The sequence below is a fragment of the Protopterus annectens genome, chromosome 4.part0 (assembly GCF_019279795.1).
Source record: "Protopterus annectens isolate FY-2018-M chromosome 4.part0, PAN1.0, whole genome shotgun sequence".
Taxonomy (NCBI): domain Eukaryota; kingdom Metazoa; phylum Chordata; order Ceratodontiformes; family Protopteridae; genus Protopterus; species Protopterus annectens.
In genome coordinates this window covers 1,053,633,002-1,053,653,895 of record NC_056733.1, presented here as the reverse complement: position 1 = coordinate 1,053,653,895, position 20,894 = coordinate 1,053,633,002, and positions in this window count along the sequence as shown.

The window sequence follows — 20,894 nt, the reverse complement described above, 5'->3', positions numbered from 1 at the left end:
GCAGGTATGTGGTTGCCCTAGGTTCGTTGTTTATGTGTGTGTGTCTGCATGCACACAGTTCCTCCATGTGGCTGCCCTATACAGGGAATTGTGAGAAAGCTGCAGACTGTACCTGGCAGGGTTTGCAGTTCACCATCTCTGGCCATGGACACGGGACCTGTGCCTGGCATGGGTGCTACAGGCCATATCAGGCACAAAGCCAGACCGAGTACTGTCCCCTGAGTTTGACAGACATCCACTGGATCCAAGTCCCTCCTGGGACTGGCCAGGTCATGTGCATGTGGTCTGCTATGACGGTCTGTGAACAGCCCCCCACACACTTCTTGGGCTGGTACTTCCACTACAGGAGCGGCTATGAATGGTCGGACATCCATGGCGACCTCCAGCTGCTGGTGCTGCTGGCATATGTCCACATAGGCCGTCACAACCATCCTGCCCTGACGCATGGACATGACATTGTGGATGAGATCCAATGTCTCACCCCACCGTCTATCCATGACCTCGGTGTAATTATGGAAGGCACTTGCTAGGTCACAGATGCTGTCAGTTACAGAGGTGTGATGAGTCCTCTGCGCCCATAGACCCTGCATGATTTACCGTTCCATTTGTGCTTGTGCCTTCATGACAGTCTGGAACATGCGTGTGGTTGAAATAGATGCGGCATGATGACCAGCAGTACTCTGATGAGCACCCTTAAACATCTACCTATGTGATACCCCACCAGACATCTGGCTATGGCTGCTGTGTCTTGACACATGTGCCATAGATACCACACTGTCCTGGCCAATGCCAACCATAGGCTGTCCCTAAGCTAAGGCCAATGATGATGAGGTATGTAGAGGCAGTGTGACTGTGTGCGTGGACGGGGTGGATACATGTGGGTTGTCAATTGGTGGCCAAGTGGCAGCCCCTGATGACCATTCCTGTGCCTCAACACACCTATCCTCATGGTCACTGTTTGTATCAGTGACATCAGATTTCCTGCGGGGTGGACCCAGCCCCAACTCGTCACCTGTGAGGGGAAAACAGGGAACAGACTCTAAGACCTGCACAACACCGCTAAACAGTACATACCCACACACACACACACACACACACACACACATACACACACACACACGCACACACATGTGCAGACATGGCCACACACACAGACATACACACATGCAGTCGACATACATGGCAACCCATACACTCCACCGGACAGCACCTACAGACAGCTCCTGCACCTCCATAACACACACAATAGTAGGCGATGGTGCAGTACAGTATCACACACATACCTGTAATTACACACATGCCAGCATGCATGACATGTGGCACTCAACAGCATGCAGTGCAACTGTAGTCAATCCCCATTACCAACATTATACATGGCTGTGATGCATGGCTTCTGTTTGTAGGTGATGGCCCTCCCCCTGGAACTCTCTGCATCCATGTCCACAGCATTGCTGTGCATCTGTTCAGCACTCTGACATGTACTGTGTACATTGCAGGATGTGTATCTGTGTGTTAGTTGTGTTTCCACTTCTGCTCACAGCCTCTGTGTGTTTCTGGGTCACATGTGGACATGTGTTTAGTGAATGCTTGATGTGTATTCACATATGTCATCATCAGTGGTGCATGTATGAGTGATAGACCACCTCTAAACAAAGCACAGAGACAATGTACTGTACCTATCGTGAGTGTAGAGACCATTATTGACTATGATTGAGCTCTGGCTGATGTTGCCTGTGGTACACATAGGTTCATAGGTGGGTACTGGTCTATTGGTCCTGGGGCCTACATAAGCCTAACCACAGGGATTCCCAGCCATGCACCACCCACTAATGTTATTCCCCTGTGCCCCTGTCAGACTGTGGCACAGACATACTACCCAGTGTGAATTCCTAATTTCCCATCCAATTGTCAAGTGTTTCTGTAAAGAGGGCCAATGAGTAACATTGACTGACATGTATGGGTAGTCCGTTCCAGAGTGTGGGGATTCCCCAGAACAGGACCTTATCCCTCCAGTATGTTCTGTGTAATGTGTTGATGAGGTTTAGGACCCTGGAGCATGTGTTAGCAGAGGGAGTGGGGTGTCTATATATGTTCAACTGCTTTGTGTATGACATAGCTGTGTATGTTGGGCAGATGTCAGCTGTGCCTGGGCAATGTGCACTGGAGTGTAGCCATAGTTGTCTGAGATGGACTGTGTATTGCATGTGTTTGATGCTGGTAATCTGATTAGTGAGGGGTGTGCTGTGTCAGTGCACATGTACAGCATGCATTATGGGTTGGTATGTTGGATGTGTACATGGCCTACACCTTAGCTATGACATGCACAGTGAATTGCCAAGCATAACCTTAAACCCTAATCACCGGCATCCAGAGGTACCTACATTGAGATGGGATAGAGTTGATGTCAGTGGCTACAGCTGTGGTATTGCTACAAGGTGGCTGTTATATTACAGTACAACAACAGCTAAAGTCCACAGTACTAAAGATTATGCATCACTGCTTATCAGTACTACAAAGCAACATACCCCACATCTCACATATGCATGGTCTACCTGTACAGATACATACACTTACAGTAGTTTACTGATATGCCCTGGAACCTTACCTGTATGCTCCATGTCTGCTGTGTGTGTAGCACCCACCTCCATGACTGTATAAGTCTGTAGCTCTTACAGGTGGGCAAGTTCGACTAGGCTCATGAGCAGCTCCTCCACTTTGGTGAGGGGGATGGATGTTATAGCCTCCACTGTTGCAAGGTGGTCACCCAACAAGGCAGTGGCACGGGGACGTACTTGCTGGGGCAGGTCACTACAATGGTGCCGGACATGTTCATATGTACGGCTGTGCATCACCACCTCATTCACCCTGTGCACCACATCAGTCCACATTGCTGTTCTCTCCTGCTGGTCCTGGCTTGTCCGTGAGAACAACAGCTGATAGTTGTGGATGATGCTGGTGATTAGAATCTCCTCCTCAGCGGCACTGTAGGTGGGATTCCTCGGGTGTGCCATACTCCTTGAAAGACATAATGATGGAAATATGTCTGAGCTACTCATATGTCACGTTTACCATAATACAATACACATATCAGTCTCCCGCCACCATATCAGTTCCAACATAATATTCACACTATGCTAGTGGTATGTGTCCGGTATGTGTACCATTGGGTCATATATTGTATTGTACAACACTTTCTGCTATGTAAGAAAAGCACAACCGCTGCCAAACCAGGTAAACGTTCCTGCCCAAAAACACAAAATGTAAATAACACAAAAAATGAATGGGTCTGTTTTACACTTGCTTCGTTCCAGACCCATTCATTTTTTTGGGTTATTTACTTTCTGCTATGTGTTTATAGACATGCTACCTGTGGGGACACTAGAGTTGCTGGGCTGTTACAGGGTATTTCACCTGCATGCCATTGTCACTGCCATTATGTTTCCACATATGCATGTGGTAGGCCTGCTATGTGATTGCTACACATCTGTCATTCTATGATATTGGGGATATCTATGCATGTTATTGGACATGTTCTGGGATTGTGTGGATTATTACAGCCAACATATGTTCCATGACAGTTACACACCAACATTTGTAGGGGTTATTTGGCAGTGGGAACACCACTCCAATCTAATGTGCACATGTTACCAGTCCACATCACATCCATGACCCACCATGGAACCTCATTATCTACTGTTCCATCACTACTTTCATGTGAAACCACCACAGGGGATGGTGTCCCCTCCATGGAGCACACACAGACATGTGTCTGTCACCCAGTTAGGTCATGGGTATTGTGCATAGGGAGCTCCACAGAGACATGGGGTATGTGCTACATCACCTGCAGGCATGCAGTACACATATACAAGGTTCGACATGCATGTCCCTCCTGCCTGGTGCATAGCCCAGGCACCTTTATGTCCATGTAGATGCTGTCGTGACTGTCAATGGGTGGGCACCACGTTCCCTTTGTTCCCATGTGGGGGCTCAATGGCCTCCACATTCCAAATGTAACTACCCGTCCACAGTGTTTAACCACCACATGTGTCATATATCAGCCCTGTATGGTGTCTTATTTGTCACCCAACCAGACCTACATACCAATATGTGCATAATACCCTTCACCAACATATATATCCTACCATCTCATACAATTGCGATGTGCTTCCAACATGGGTTACACACCACACTCCACACTCCATCTTGCAGCCATGTACTGGTGTGTAGGTATGTTGTGTACTGATGTCATGGCAGGGGACATGTACTGACATATATATATATATATATATATATATATATATATATATATATATATATGTAGACATACACACACACACACACACACACACACACACACACACACACACACACACACACACACACATATATATATATATATACATATGTGCATATATGTGTAGATATCATTTTGTATTGTTTATATACCTATATGAATGCCTAACTGCCCGAGGTTCTCTGTATGTGGGGTGCATACGAACATCTGGACCACACTCATGTACCCTCTTTACTGCACAGCTGAACTGTTCTGCCTTGCTGCAACACAGACAGGTGTCACATGTGAATACAGACTAACATTAGGAGGGTATATATGGTGACAAACCTTAGATAAGCATATTATACTGCTATGGTAGTTGGGCATGCTAAACTACACTTTAATATGACTGTCCTGCAGGTGGTGTGGTCTCTCACCCATGTGTCTATCATGGCAGTATTAAGATCACCACCAGCCGTTGGTCACAGTAATTTACAGAACACAGATATCATGCATCACATCTTTGCCATTCACTGCTGGTCTGCACATTTGACAGGTATGTCCCACTGCCCACAGGGACTGTCACTACTGTCCAGTGCAGTTGTTGAGCACAACATCTTTACATAGGTTCATAGGTTCATAGGTTCATACTAGGCTATCTGCCCTAGGGTATTTATAAGCCTAGCCAGAGTGTGTTTGGCTTTCGCCACCCATTTTAAATTAATTTTGCTATGCCTTTTGAGGTTAGTATACTGTGCCTCTGTCTAACTGTGACACAGAAGTGATACCCGGGGTAAACCTACTATCTCCCATCCACTCATCAAGATTCCTCTTGAAGAGAGTCACTGAGGGACTCTGCCTAACCTGGACTGGGATTTTATTCCAGAGTGAAGGGAGCCTCTGAGTTATGAATCTGTCCCCCCAGCATGTCCTATTTTTTTCAGTGCTGAGGTTCAAGTCTCTCGAGCGCTTAGCTCGATGGGATTTGGATTTTCTGAGGTGCAGCATGTCCATTAATTCTGGGTTGGACATGCCTTTATACGTCAGGCACATATCGCCTCTGAGCAGGCGGTATGCCACTGACAAGTACTGATGACACATACACATCCTTTCACAGTATACATCCTATTATTCTATTTCATATACTACATGCCAGTAAATGCATATCTGTTTCACATACCTGTTATGTCTCTCTCTCTCTCTGTCTCTGTCTCTCTTCAGTAGAGTGATTGAGCTGGTTAGAATAGACTGCAGCATGCTGCTGTTGGTATTGCACATGATCAGATAACCACTGTCATGGCAACGCTGTACTATAAATTTCTGCCTTCTGTGGGTGTTGTCCCTTCACCTTTACAGTATGGATGACATCCTTTGTTGTGTGCAATGTATTTTGCTGTTCTTACAGGGTTTCTGTGTACATGGTATTTTTTCATGAAATGTTGTCTGTCTGCATAGCTCTCAACTGTGGGCCTATCCATATGATACCAGGGGGATAGGCTGTTAGGTTTTGTCTGTGCACCACACAGGTATTGTCCCAAATATATCTATAGCATTCTGTCTGTTGAGTGCTATCAGTACATGGTTACATCCATGTGTATTTCAGTGTTGTATCCCTGCATAAGGGTATGCTACCACGAATCCTGTAACACCAGCAATTTCAAGGGTGTGTAACAGCAATAATGCAAATATAGCTCTATGTTCCTGCCTCTGTCCTCCAAATATATGCCAGTCTTTTTCCTGCTGTGATACAGGAAGCGTTGTTAGGTAATGGCCTATCATTATTTACCGCTAGCATTACTGCTATCATCCCAGTCATGTCATGGACTCCCACACCAACTGTTGGGCCAAGTCCATATATATGAGGGCAACAGCTGGTGAACATATTTGTGCCCTTGTACGTTCCAGAGGTAAGTGTGTGGTACACAGTGTTCCTTGCCCTTGTACAGCCCTTTGGGGGGGGGGGTTCTATGCCATTAACCTGGGGCTATGGCACCTTTTCAGGGATATAACTGTTAAGACAAGGGTCATTCAGTGTGATAGTGAGATGTTAGGTTAAGCAATGTTAAGTACTAGATACTGTGACATTAACACAAGTGCTACTTTTCCCCCTAGGGCCTGACTACAAATTGGAGGCTGCACAACTACATCTGTAATTGTTGATTGTTATGCATCCTGAAGGCAGATCCTGTTTCTACTGTTGTACTAATTGAAGGCCTTGCCCTGGACAGCATAGTAAAGTATATATACACATTGCTTGCATCTACTGTTTTGTGTCGGCCTTGCATTCATGACTGATTACATATTTCAAATCTTATGTGGTGTCAGTACTGGCATACATTATTGTATAGTACAGGAATAAAGGTTATCTGTGTATGCATACCTGTGTGTCATGTCATGTCCTTTGAATTGTGGGTGGGTATATGTTTAATGTCAGTATTCTCATTTGTGGGAATGGCTGCCACACTACACATTTCACAGGTGTCAGTTGAAGGGCTTGTGGCTGAGGGATATACTTTGCACCCACTACCTCCACACTACTTCTACATATGTATGGCTACTGATACCTTTTGTGTGTGTATATGTGTATGTACCTATGTATATCTCATATGGAAGAGAAAGACACAAAATCCACTGGAGTCACCACACGGAGATAGTCACTGGTAATGGAAGCTTCTTTATTTGGAGCAAAAACACACAAGCGCTTTCACGTGGCCAACCTACGCTTCTTCAGGTGTAATGAAACATTGATAAAAGCAACCTTTTATACAAAAAACGTTTGGCGCTCAAACTAGCCAATTGAACACTAATTAGATAATTGCTAACAAACAATCTTTCCCTGCATGTCCTTGTTTAAAGAAACAATACTAAAAAGGTTAAAAACAGATGAAGAATAATTTAAGAACAGTTTAAAAACATGGAAAAAATGCCTTAAGCAAACTGTACTGTACAGAAATAAAACAGTAAAGCCTATCGGTGTGGCAGTGTAAGCCAACTAAGGTTCTCACTTTACAGCACTAAGAAACTATACAGAATCATAATCAAAACACAAAGCATGAAACAGAAAACAATGTTTTCTAAGTAAGAGTATACCATATTTGTATTAACAAATACAACTAAGACGTATTCCACGACTCCTACTGGAGTCGCTAACTAAGCTACATACTTAATTCCTTTGTATATAAACTCGGTAAGCAAACTGTCCATGTGGGTTTTTTAACACTTTTTATTTTTATAGACATGCTACCTGTGGGGACACTAGAGTTGCTGGGCTGTTACAGGAGCTGTTTCACCTGCATGCCATTGTCACTGCTGTTTTATGTTTCCACATATGCATGTGGTAGGCCTGCTATGTAGATTTACTACACATCCTGTCCATTTCCCCGCACTGATATTGGGGATATCTATGCATGTTATTGGACATGTTCTGCAGGTTATTGTGTGGATTATTACAGCCAACACCGCCATGTTTCCATGACAGTTACACAGCATTGTGTGGGAGTTATTTGGCAGTGGGAACACCACTCCAACCTAATGTGCACATGTTACCAGTCCACATCACATCCGTGACCCACCATGGAGACCTCGTTATCTACTGTCCATCATCACTACCTTCATGTGGAACCACCTCCAGGGAGATGGTGCCCCCCCCATGGAGCACACAAACATATGTATATGCATCACCCCAGATTAGGTCACGGGTATTGTGCAGGGGAGCTCCACACAGAGACATGGGGTATGTGCTACATCACCTGCAATCATGCAGTACACATATACTGAGGTTCGACATGCATTGTCCCTCCTGCCTGGTGCATAGGCCCAGGCACCTTTATCATCCATGTAGATGTATGTCGTGAGCTGTCCAATGGGGTGGGCACCACGTTCCCCTTTGTTCCCCATGTGGGGCTCAATGGCCTCCACATTCCAAATCCTGACTTCCTACCCCGTCACAGTGTTTAACCACCACATGTGTCATATATCAGCCCTGTATCCTCTCTTTTTTGTCACCCATCCAGTCCTACATACCAATATGGCGTATAAATACCCTTCACCAACATCGCTATATCCTGACCATCTCATACAATTGCGACGTGTGCTTCCAACATGGGTTACACACCACACTCCACACTCCATCTTGCAGCCATGTACTGGTGTGTAGGTATGTTGTGTACTGATGTCATGGCAGGGGACATGTGCATATATGTGTAGATATCATTTTGTATTGTTTATATACCTATATGAATGCCTAACTGCCCGAGGTTCTCTGTATGTGGGGTGCATACGAACATCTGGACCACACTCATGTACCCTCTTTACTGCACAGCTGAACTGTTCTGCCTTGCTGCAACACAGACAGGTGTCACATGTGAATACAGACTAACATTAGGAGGGTATATATGGTGACAAACCTTAGATAAGCATATTATACTGCTATGGTAGTTGGGCATGCTAAACTACACTTTAATATGACTGTCCTGCAGGTGGTGTGGTCTCTCACCCATGTGTCTATCATCATGGCATTATTAAGATCACCACACCAGCCGTTGGTCACAGTAATTTACAGAACACAGATATCATGCATCACATCTTTGCCATTCACTGCTGGTCTGCACATTTGACAGGTATGTCCCACTGCCCACAGGGACTGTCACTACTGTCCAGTGCAGTTGTTGAGCACAACATCATTACATAGGTTCATAGGTTCATAGGTTCATACTAGGCTACTGCTCTGCCCTAGGGCAGTGTTTATAAGCCTAGCCAGAGTGTGTTTAGCTTCCTCAGCCACCCATTTAAATTTAATTTTGCTATGCCCTTTTCAAGATTAGTATACTGTGCCTCTGTCTGCTGTGACACAGAGTGATGCAGGTGGAAGCCTACCTCCCCATCACTCCTGTGGGGTTACTCTTGAAAGTCAATGAGGGGACTGCTGGCTGGACTGGGGTTTATTCCAGAGTGAAGAGAACCTCCTGAGTTATGGAAATCTGTCCCCCCGGCCCAGCCCTGTCCTTTTTTTTCCAGTGCTGGGGTTTCAAGTCTCTCAGCACTTAGCTCATTCAGTTTAGATTTTCTGAGGTGTGTCCATTAATTCAGGTTGGGCATTTATCAGGCACATATCACAGCCTTCTGGAGCAAACGATGCCCATCTGACAAGTACTGATGACACATACCATCCTTTTCACAGTACCAAAGCCTATTATTCTATTTCATACTACATGCCTACAGTAAATGCAGTATCTGTTTTCACACATACCTGTTGTCTCTCTCTCTCTCTCTGTCTCTTCAGGCAGAGTGTGTGATTGAGCTGGTTAGAATAGACTGCAGCATGCTGCTGTTGGTATTGCACATGATCAGATAACCACTGTCATGGCAACGCTGTACTATAAATTTCTGCCTTCTGTGGGTGTTGTCCCTTCACATTTACAGTATGGATGACACATCCTTTGTTGTGTCTACTAATGTATTTTGCTGTTCTTAGAGAGGGTTTCTGTGTACATGGTATTTTTTCATGGAATGTTGTCTGTCTGTATAGCTCTCAACTGTGGGCCTATCCATATGATACCAGAGGGATTGGCTGTTAGGTTTTGTCTGTGCACCACACAGGTATTGTCCCAGATATATCTGTGGCATTCTGTCTGTTGAGTGCTATCAGTACATGGATTACATCCATTTGTATTTTCAATGTTGTATCCTACGCATTGGGTATGCTGCAATAAATCCTGTAACACCAGCAATTTCAAGGGTGTGTAACAGCAATAATGCAAATATGGCCCTGTGTTCCTGCCTCTGTCCTCAACATATATGCCAGTCTTTGTCCTGCTGTGATACAGGAAGCGTTGTTAGGTAATGGCCTATCATTATTTACCGCTAGCATTACTGCTATCATCCCAGTCATGTCTTGGACTCCCATACCAACTGTTGGGCCAAGTCCATATATATGAGGGCAACAGCTGGAGAACACATTTGTGTCATATACGTTCAGAGGTAAGTGTGTAGTGGTACACAGTGTTCTCCTGCCTTTGTGTACAGCCCTTCTTACAGGGGGTTCTATGCCATTAACCTGGGGCTATGGCACCTTTTCAGGGATATAACTGTTAAGACAAGGGTCATTCAGTGTGATAGCGAGATGTTAGGTTAAGCAATGTTAAGTACTAGATACTGTGACATTAACACAAGTGCTACTTTCCCCCCTAGGGCCTGACTACAAATTGGAGGCTGCTGAACTACATCTGTAATTGTTGATTGTTATGTATCCTGAAGGCAGATCCTGTTTCTACTGTTGTACTAATTGAAGGCCTTGCCCTGGACAGCATAGTAAAGTATATATACACATTGCTTGCATCTACTGTTTTGTGTCGGCCTTGCATTCATGACTGATTACATATTTCAAATCTTATGTGGTGTCAGTACTGGCATACATTATTGTATAGTACAGGAATAAAGGTTATCTGTGTATGCATACCTGTGTTTTATGTCATGTCCTTTGAATTGTGGGTGGGTATATGTTTAATGTCAGTATTCTCATTTGTGGGAATGGCTGCCACACTACATATTTCACAGGTGTCAGTTGAAGGGCTTGTGGCTGAGGGATATACTTTGCACCCACTACCTCCACACTACTTCTACATATGTATGGCTACTGATACCTTTTGTGTGTGTATATGTGTATGTACCTATGTATATCTCATATGGCTATAGCTATATATATATATATATATATATATATATATATATATGTATATATGTATCTATAGATATGTACATCTGTATATATATATATATATATATATATATATATATATATATATATATATATATATATACACACACACATACATACATATGAACATATGTATGTATCTATATACAATTGATGTTATATGATTATTTGTAAGTCATACAATAATATATATATCTACATATAGCTGTCTATCTGTCTACATTTACAGATATATATCTGTCCATATGTCCATGCATGCTCAGCTCATATTTTGGCCTGTTCCTCATTCACTTGGCAATTGTCATGGATAATCGCAGCATTGAATTCAGTAACTAGTGGCAACACGTTTGTGTTTCAGACTTCATCTCCTTCTACATATGTGTTCTAATACATATAACTGTGTAACTAGCAACATTTTAAGTGTATCAGCACATTAGTTGACATATATCACTAATTGTAACTACAGTGTGGCATACTTTGCCCAGACTTCTTGCATTAACAGGTTATGTGGTGTAATAATAATACATTTCCTGTACTGGTGACTGATTGTGCTACATATGTTTGTGAAAACTTCAAGGTATATATATATATATATATATATATATATATATATATATATATATATATATATATATATATATCTGCCATGGTTTAGTGGTAAATCATTTTCTACATGGAGTGTAGTGTTCTGGGTTCGATCCTTGGAGAGGCTGTTTATTTTGTTGCTGGGCAGAACAAGGGACATTGGCTACAGAGTGATTAAGGCACTTTTAAGCAGTTGTTAGCGGGTATGGGCAGGTTTGTGCGATGGTAAGCACTGCTAACCTCCGGTTGCAGTCTCTTACACTTAGCTTCTACTTTGCTTAATCTGTGTAGCAATGCTTACCCCCGCGCAATGTCACTTAGACATGCTTACTACTGCTTATTTCTGCTTAAACCTGCTTACTAGTGCCTTATTCATTATGACGCTGACACTTCACATGTGCATTTCATGCAGTACTCCAGTTCACATTTATATGTTATTATGTAGGTTATACAGTAAAAAGATGTAAATATATGTTCAAATGCAGTTTTCACATGGAAAATTATATGTGCTGCAGTGGGACTCGAACAGGGCATGCCTATTTGCTAGGCGGATGCTCTAACCACTACACTATCCTTATACTGCTTCTTTGCATATATATTCCTTGTTATCCTCTTCAGCCTTTTCAGCTGCTTTAACCGTAGCTAAGAGATGGACAAACCCGCGCACCTATGGTTAGCTGTACTCAGGGTTTTAAAAAAAATAAACACAAGGGTTTCTTCATTTTATTTCAATGTACTGTTGCTGTTGAACAAATGGGGACTGTTGGTGGAGATATGCTGACACCTATTAGCGGTTTCGCTCATTTATTTACACTTTCTTCTGTTCTACTTTGCAGGGGCGTGTTTATTCTGAGAGCTCTGCTCTCAGACACGCCCCCTGCACTCGTCCACAGTCAACATAGGATTTGGAGCTCAGGCAGCGTGCCATTATTATTATGCATGGTGCGTTGCCGTCCTCCTCTTACACTGCCGCTTACGTGCAGGACTAGTTTAGTCCTGCATGGCAGATTAGTAAATCAGGGGGAATGCCTTGCCTGGATAGGAGACCAATTTTATAACATATGTTTGAGCAGCTCTGACACTTGTCAGAGATTAGAAAGAAAACCAAACAGTAAAAAATTCACACAAAGGAATCAATTAATAAAAACTACAAGAAAAGCCAAGCCAGTTTAGAAGTTTCACTGTGTGATACCTTAAAGCTCCTGGAATACAGGCCCTGGGGATATATGCAAATGACCCTTTAATGACATTAATTGTTTCAGCTATATGGATTCTGAATATTCATGACTTTTTCCTTTTTCCTTTTTAATTCTTTATGGACTATGTTTACATTGTTAAAATCATAGAGTTTATCTTGACACTTCAAACCTTTCTAAACTTGGAAATAGATAAGTAATTGTCTTATACATATATCTAGAATTAATTTATGTAGTTACTTTATGAAACAGATATGTAAGTAATTCTCTCATAAATATATCTTTAATTTGTCCCGGTCCTATTCAATAAATACACATTACACCGAATGACATTTGATGACCTTTATTAAAATTCCATAAACATAACTTTATTGACCAACAAATATTTTAATTTATTAATCACAGCATAAACATCCATATAACTGTGAACTTAGGGCAGTGTGACCCCCACTAACCCCAACCAAGTAAGCGGCATCCTTATGTCCACTTATTTTGTTTTACTTAACAAGCAGCATCCAACCGCTCACTTGCATTTTCCAACTCATTGAAATAAACATCCAGTCAAATAAGCAGCATCCTCACCTCCGCTTGCTTAAAATAAACATCCAACCAAATAAGCAGCATCCTCACCTCTGCTCGCTTACTTTACTTATCAAGCAATGTCCAACTTCTCACTTGCATTTCCCAACTCATTGAAATTAACCTCCAACACCAGAGGGGGAACAGAAGAGGTACAAGCCTGCCTCTCTTCTCTGCCTCCTAAAAATGATAACAACCACACAATCCCCAGTGCTCCAAATAGAGATGGAGGGTAGGTAGTATGTTTGCACCAAAATGTGACTCCTTACCCAATTAAACTCTCACAAAACCTTTTAAGCCCCTCCCTCCCTTATCTCATTTCCTCCCAATCATCCTACTTTCCTATTTAATCCCCCCCCCCCAACTAGCTTCTTCCTTTACCGCCATAAAACACATTATTACTTCTATCTAAACCATCACCTGAAGATGTCCCTGGATAAATTGGTTTGTTACCATACCTTATTTATTTACATAGTTACTTTACATAACAATGGTGAATGCATGCACCAGTATTATATGCAGTCATTTTGGAATTGTGGTTTCTGATTAATGGTTTTACAGGTGACTTTGTGTGTGTGTGTGTGTGTGTGTGTGTGTGTGTGTGTGTGTGTGTGTGTGTGTGTGTGTGTGTGTGTGTGTGTGTTTTAGTATATTTTTTCTCCATCACTTGCTGAACATGGAGCCATCTGTAAGAATATTTTTCTTAAGCCCTATTATCTTTAGTCTGTCTGAAAACAGATGCTGCAGTAGTGTTGTCATCTCACAGCAAGAGGTTCTATGGTTCGATTCTTGGCTGGGGTGCCTTCTGTATGGAGTCTATATGTCATCCCTGCATTCATGTGGGTTTCCTCCGGGTGCTCTGGTTTCCTCCCATGTTCAAAGACAGGCATCTAGAGCATTTCTCCCTGGGTCTCCGCTGAAAATTGTCTCTGTTCCAAGTTGGACTTTCCCAGTTAACAAATGTTAAATAAATAAAATCCCAAGGAGTAGTCACATGGCAGGGTGGGTTGAGAACTTTGTCAGCAAATGTCTGAGGGCTTTGTCACCACCTTTAACATGTAATGTAGGTCTACTAGCAGAGCACTGTCATCTCATCCTCTCTGCCACCATGATTGACAGCATGAGTATGAATCCTGTGAAATACACTCCCAAACTACCCCAAATGAGGGAGTCAGGATCAGTGTTATCACTGGTCTATCTTCATAGTGGGCTTCTGTAGTGCCCATCAACCATGGGTCATCCAGGTAATAGCTGATGCTGAGTTCTGCAATGCCATGCAGCTGACTATACAGAGTCAACATTAAACAATGCATGATTTCATTATTCTATTTCAAACACAAACATATCATATTGCTAGAATGTTTACCCAGGGATTCATTAAATCCCTAGCTCATCACATTAAGTGCTGTAGTAAAATGAGCCTGTTAATGTGCCACAGTATTTTGAGACTCATAGACAACATTAGCCATGATGAGGAAAGACTTCATTAGTGGCTAATTTGCATGTCTCTGAAATACAGTTAACTACCAGGAAGTACAGATCAACACCTCCCAAGGTTGTTAACTGCAGCAACCACATTGTGTAGGCAAAGGCACCCCTCCCCCCTCAGTCCCTCTCCTGCATGTACAAGTACACATTCAATTACATACACGCACGCACGCACACACACGCACACACACGCACACACACACACACACACACACACACACACACTCACATACTCACGCACACTCACACACACACACACAGAGACGCACACACACATGCACACACACGCACACACACACCCACAGACACACACACACAGACACACACACACACACACACACACACACACACACACACACACACACACACACACACACACACACACAGACACACGCACATACACACGCACACACATGCACACACACACACACACACACACACACACACACACGTACATACACACACACACACACACACACACACAGACATACACACACACACACACACACACACACACACACACACACACACACACACACACACACACACACACACACACACACACACACACACACGTACACTCATACATGCATACATACACATGACAAAGTTCCCATACTGTCTCTGCATTGTCTGTACATCTCCAATATCTGCTTTCCTTGCCATAGGCCAAGCCAGAATATTTTAGTCCCATGTTGCACATCATATCCATGGTGTCTAGTGGATCCCCTTCCCTCTGTTTTTCATAATGTGAGAAATACCCTTAGGGTAAAAAGGTAGTATACCTGGTGTCTAGTTATTCCACGACCCCTCATCCCTGTGCTGGTTTAATTACCATCATGACAAATGTATAGTATCGGTGGTGTCTAGTGTTCCCTCACCCATGATCCCCATACTGGTTTAAGAGCTGTTAAGGCAGAAGTCTTATGATGTAATCCCTCATGACTAGTGGTCTGCACAATCCGTATAGTAGTTATCCCTGGTGATAATGGTCCCCATCCAATGTTGTAGACTATGCTCATTAGTCTAGAGGTGCTTGGGGGTATGGCAGCCACACCAACTTTCACACACACACACACACACACACACACACACACACACACACACACACACACACACACACACACACACACACAGCCCCCTACTCACCTGCTAGCACTCCTGCATTCATACATTCATACACACACACACACACACACACACACACACACACACACACACACACACACACACACACACACACACACACACACACACAGACCTACCTACCCCCCTCACTATCCACATTACACTATTTCCCAGGCAGACACACACACACAGACACACACACACACACACACACACACACACACATACAGATGCAGTCCCTCGCATATACTCACTCACACACCCCTTAACCGTACCTTAAAAGTAAAATCCCCAGAATTTACCTCTTCTGCGATGGCTGAAAATGGACTTGTGGCTAGGTTCACTACCACAATGCAGCAGGAATGACGATGTTAATCTAAATGCATAGAAAGTCTATGAATCACTTTGCATACAGCAGAGTCTTGGAGACAGTGTAATGCAATGCTGCATATCATCATGCTAGGGCTGTATGTAATTTCACAGGATATTTTGAGGTATACACCTCACAATAATGTTTATGAATTACCCCCACCAGGCCATGCCATTTCTTTTATGCAGTTGTTAAAAGATGTGACTTTGCAATGTGCATTTTATATTGCCTGGTATTCTGCAGCAATTATGCTATGGCAATAAAAACAGGCACTGAAGCAATGATTATGGAGAGTTTCAGTAATATTTCATCTGCATAAACCGACCCCAGGATTCTGTATGCCCTGCACGGCATGCATGATTAGTGCAGGAGCTCTAGCAGGCAATATGTCTGCCGTCCGATCCAGGAACAACCTGCAAGGGCGTGCACGAGAGCTCCTGCACTAATCATGCACGGACTAAGCCCTGGTTTGCAAATCACCTCATTTGCAGGAGAAATTCATGCAAATGAGGTGACTTTGCAATCCAGGAAGCTTGCAATAGCCCGTGCAAGACAAGTGCTATCTGCAGAAATGTATTCAGTTAGTAACTGTGTACATTTCTGCAAAATCCAAAATGGAGCTATGACAGCTCCAAATAAAGGCTGCATATCATTGAGAAAGCATGCTGATGGCCAAGTATAAGGTCATTGGCATTGCAAACAATAAAAATAAATAAAAAAATACTTTATTTTTTTTTCGCCGATCTCGGCTGTTTAAGCATAGGGCAAATGGGATTGGGGTGGAAATAATAAATAAACCGAAAATAAACATTCTAACTAAAATCAGTATTCTGCCATGTAAGTCAATGGCAGGCAGAGGACAACGTGGCCAGTGAGTAATGGTTGCTAAGGGGGGAGGCTCAGTGTGAGACATGTAACTATGCATTAGCAGGCAATCCTATGCAAATGAGGGGAAGGATAGTGAATCCCTGATTTCCCCAGGGTGTGAGGCAGGTCCCAACAGTGTAAGAGTATGAATAGCTGGGTGCAAGACTAAGATATAAGCGACATCATGGGGGAGTGTCAGGCATACTGTAAGCAGATTGGAGCCCTGTGGCTCTGGATTGCTCCTAGCTTAGCATAGCTAAGCTAGGGGATGTGTCTAAACCTGCCTAGTACTATTTACAAAGCGTAAGCGGGTGTGAGCGCCGCACACCGGGTTTTAAAGAAAAAAAAAACAGGAAATAGCAGCTCTGTGCACATTTGAGCACTCTGTTTTGTGCAACGCACCCCTGGCCTTAAACAGGAAGGCAATGGGAAGGAAAAACAGCAGTAGGAAGGTAATCAAGGAGAACTAGCTTAGCTGGCAGGTGAAATGTATCAGAATCAGACAATTACACAGGCAGCAGACCAACCCAGCCCAGCACACCACTATAAACTATGCAAACACCTTTCCCCCTTGTTTTTTTCCCAAAACCTCTGCACCACTGGTGTATACAAATGGGGGGAATTTTTACAAAACAAAAGCAAAACAAAAAAATGTTAGGGGCTGCTTTTGCTATTATAAATCAACATGTGCAAGAGGCTGAGGGTGGTGAGGATGTGAATGCTGCCAACCAACCCACAGTAAGGAGATCGAGAAGAATGTACAGACCCAGGGTAACCTACCAAGGGCTACATGAGCTGGAGATAGTGGAGCACTATAGGGTGGACAGGGACCTCCTATAGCATATTGTTGAGCTGTGCTGGCCATGCCTGACACACAGAACTAACAAAGGGGAACCCATCCCAGTGGATACCAAGGAACGTGCAGGCCTAAGAATACTAGCTACAGGTATCTTCCAAAGGCCAGCTTGGATATGATGGGGATTTCACAAGCATCAGCATCCAGGGTACTCCACCAGTTCCTGGATGCCATGTCAGCACATGTCGGTGAGCATGTATATTTCCCCATCACCCGTGAGGTGTTGGCCAGCAATATGTGTCTCTTCCACCAAATAGCAGAATACCCTGTGGTAGTGGGTGCAATAGACTGCATGCACATATGCATCAAAGCACCACCCGGTGAGTGGGGTAGGGTCTATATCAATCACAAGGGCTTCCCCTCCATCAACTGCCTGGTCATGTGTGATGCCCAGGGCATAATAATGAATGTGTGAGTTGGCTGCCCTAGAAGCTATCACAAATCTCACATCTGGCATCTGATGCAGCTGTACCAGAGATTTGCCAATGGAGACATCCCACATGGTCACCTAGTAGGGGATGCTGTATACACACTGGAGCTGTAGCTGATGACATCCATCAGAAATGTACACACACCTGAAAAAGAACTCCATAATGAGGCACACATACAAACAAGAATCATACTAGAGCGTGTGTTTGGAATGCTCAAGTCATGGTTCCGGTGCCGGGACACATCTGGTGGAGCCTTGCAGTACTCACCAACTACATGTGCCCAAATTGTCCTTGTATGTGCCATGCTGCACAATATGATCCTGTGGAAACAGCTGCAGCAGGAACAGCATGGGGCAGGGCCACACAGCCCCCCACCATTGTCAAGGCCTGCACAGGCACAGAGTGACTTGGAGGAGGAACAACCTGAGCCTTCCCTAGTAGCCAGAAGGAGGCATGCCCAGTATGCCCTGGTCTTAGCAAAGAGGCAATGCATAGTACATGCACTGACATGGTAGGGACCTAGGGAATGACACCTCTCTCTGACTCACACATGCAGTAAAAGGGATGCCAAACATGACACTACCTGTGCTCCACCATGTATAGGGAGTGTACTATGTGCATCCAACATAGGCAGCTCTGCAACACCACCCTCAATACTGGGACACCCAGAAGGTAAGTGACTCACACATGCCAGTCGGAGGGGTCACATACCCAACAGCAGTCACAGCCAGCAGGACAGGTGTAGAGAAACACAAACAAATGCTGTACTAAGACCTCTGAATGAGGCCTAGGGGTAGCCCCCCCCAGGCCTACACAGACAGACTACAGCAGGCCAGGAAGTTGGATGTCAGTTGTGAAGGCTAGGAAGTCAGAAACGAATATATAGGTAATTAAAAGCTAAGATCTGTAGTACACTAGTGTGCCTCTAGCCAGCATGATAGGTAAGACTACAGACTGAAATGGAGTACCCAACATATCAGTACAGTCCTAGCAAATGTGTACAAGTGTCAGGTGTGGCCCCCCATCCTACATAGACTTATTGTAACAGTCAGGTGTGCCCCCCCCACTCCTGTGTAGAAATGTAGAAATACTCAGGTGTGCCCTCCCCCATCGGACATAGAAATATAGTAACAGTCAGGTGTGCCCCCCAAAACCTGTTTAGAAATGTAGAAATAGTCAGGTGTGCCCCCCTCCATCCTACATACAAATATTGTAACAGTCAGGTATGGCTCCCCCAAACCTGTGTAGAAATGTAGAAACAGTCAGGTGCCCCCCCCCCACTATGCAGAAATGTAGCAACAGTCAATGCCAACTGACCGATGGATACCCTGCAAACACATCATGCTACCTGTTGGTGTACAACACAAAGGTCAGCACCGCAGTACACACTACCTAGACTTGATCTACACATGCAATACAGATGGCCATACTGGGCATGCTCACGCACTTAGAGAAATAAAAGCAATGTCAGTCAACAACATACTGAAAGGTCATACTGGGCATGCTCACACACTTAAACACATAAAGGCCATGTCAGCAAACACCAGTGGACCAGACAAATCTGGCAGTTGCAGTTCTTAGTGCAGACACATGTCAGTATGCACCACTCCTGCCTTGCACACACAGTGGATAGGAATACAGACATATATATATAAGGGCAACACACTATAATAAGCCAAAGGCAGATGGACATATATGTTTGGAAGACGGTGACTGTGACAAGGAGTTATCCAGCCCTATCCCACCCAGCACACAGCCAAAGGGCCTCAAACACATGAGGTGCAGATGCCACCCAATGCAGATAATAGCCACCAGTATCTGTCAGCATTACAGACTATGTGGTGCACATGCCAGCTGTGCAACATGACTATACAAAGAAGTAGTCATGTAGTAGCTGTATACACGTGCCTGTGACATATGACCCCATGTGTGCCGGTATGTGGCATGTTAACCCCTAGATGAATGGGTTCTGGCCCATGCACACACCGCCCTCCCCATAGCCCTACTATGACAAGCCTGCTGAGGTGAATTACACCCTTGGGAGAACTGTAGCCTGGTAATCTCTGTGGTGCATCCCATAACTGGTACTGCTGTAGTGTGATAAACTAGTTAAGTAGGAGTTCTAACCCCAGAATTGGCGAGTGTGGTTGTCTGAGTGTTTAGAGAGCAATACTTTTTAGGCTACTCACACTCCCTTCAATTCATATACTCAACTTTGGCAAGGCTGCTGATGTCACTCACCTAGAAATACACCTCTGGGAAAGCTGCACCCCATTTATCTTCATAGTGCATCCTGTAACTGCCCACTGTTGTAGTGTGAGAAAGTAGTTAGGTAGGTGTTCTGACCCCAGCCATGGTAACTGACTGTATAGAAAGCAAAGCTTTTTAGTGTACTCACTCTCCTTA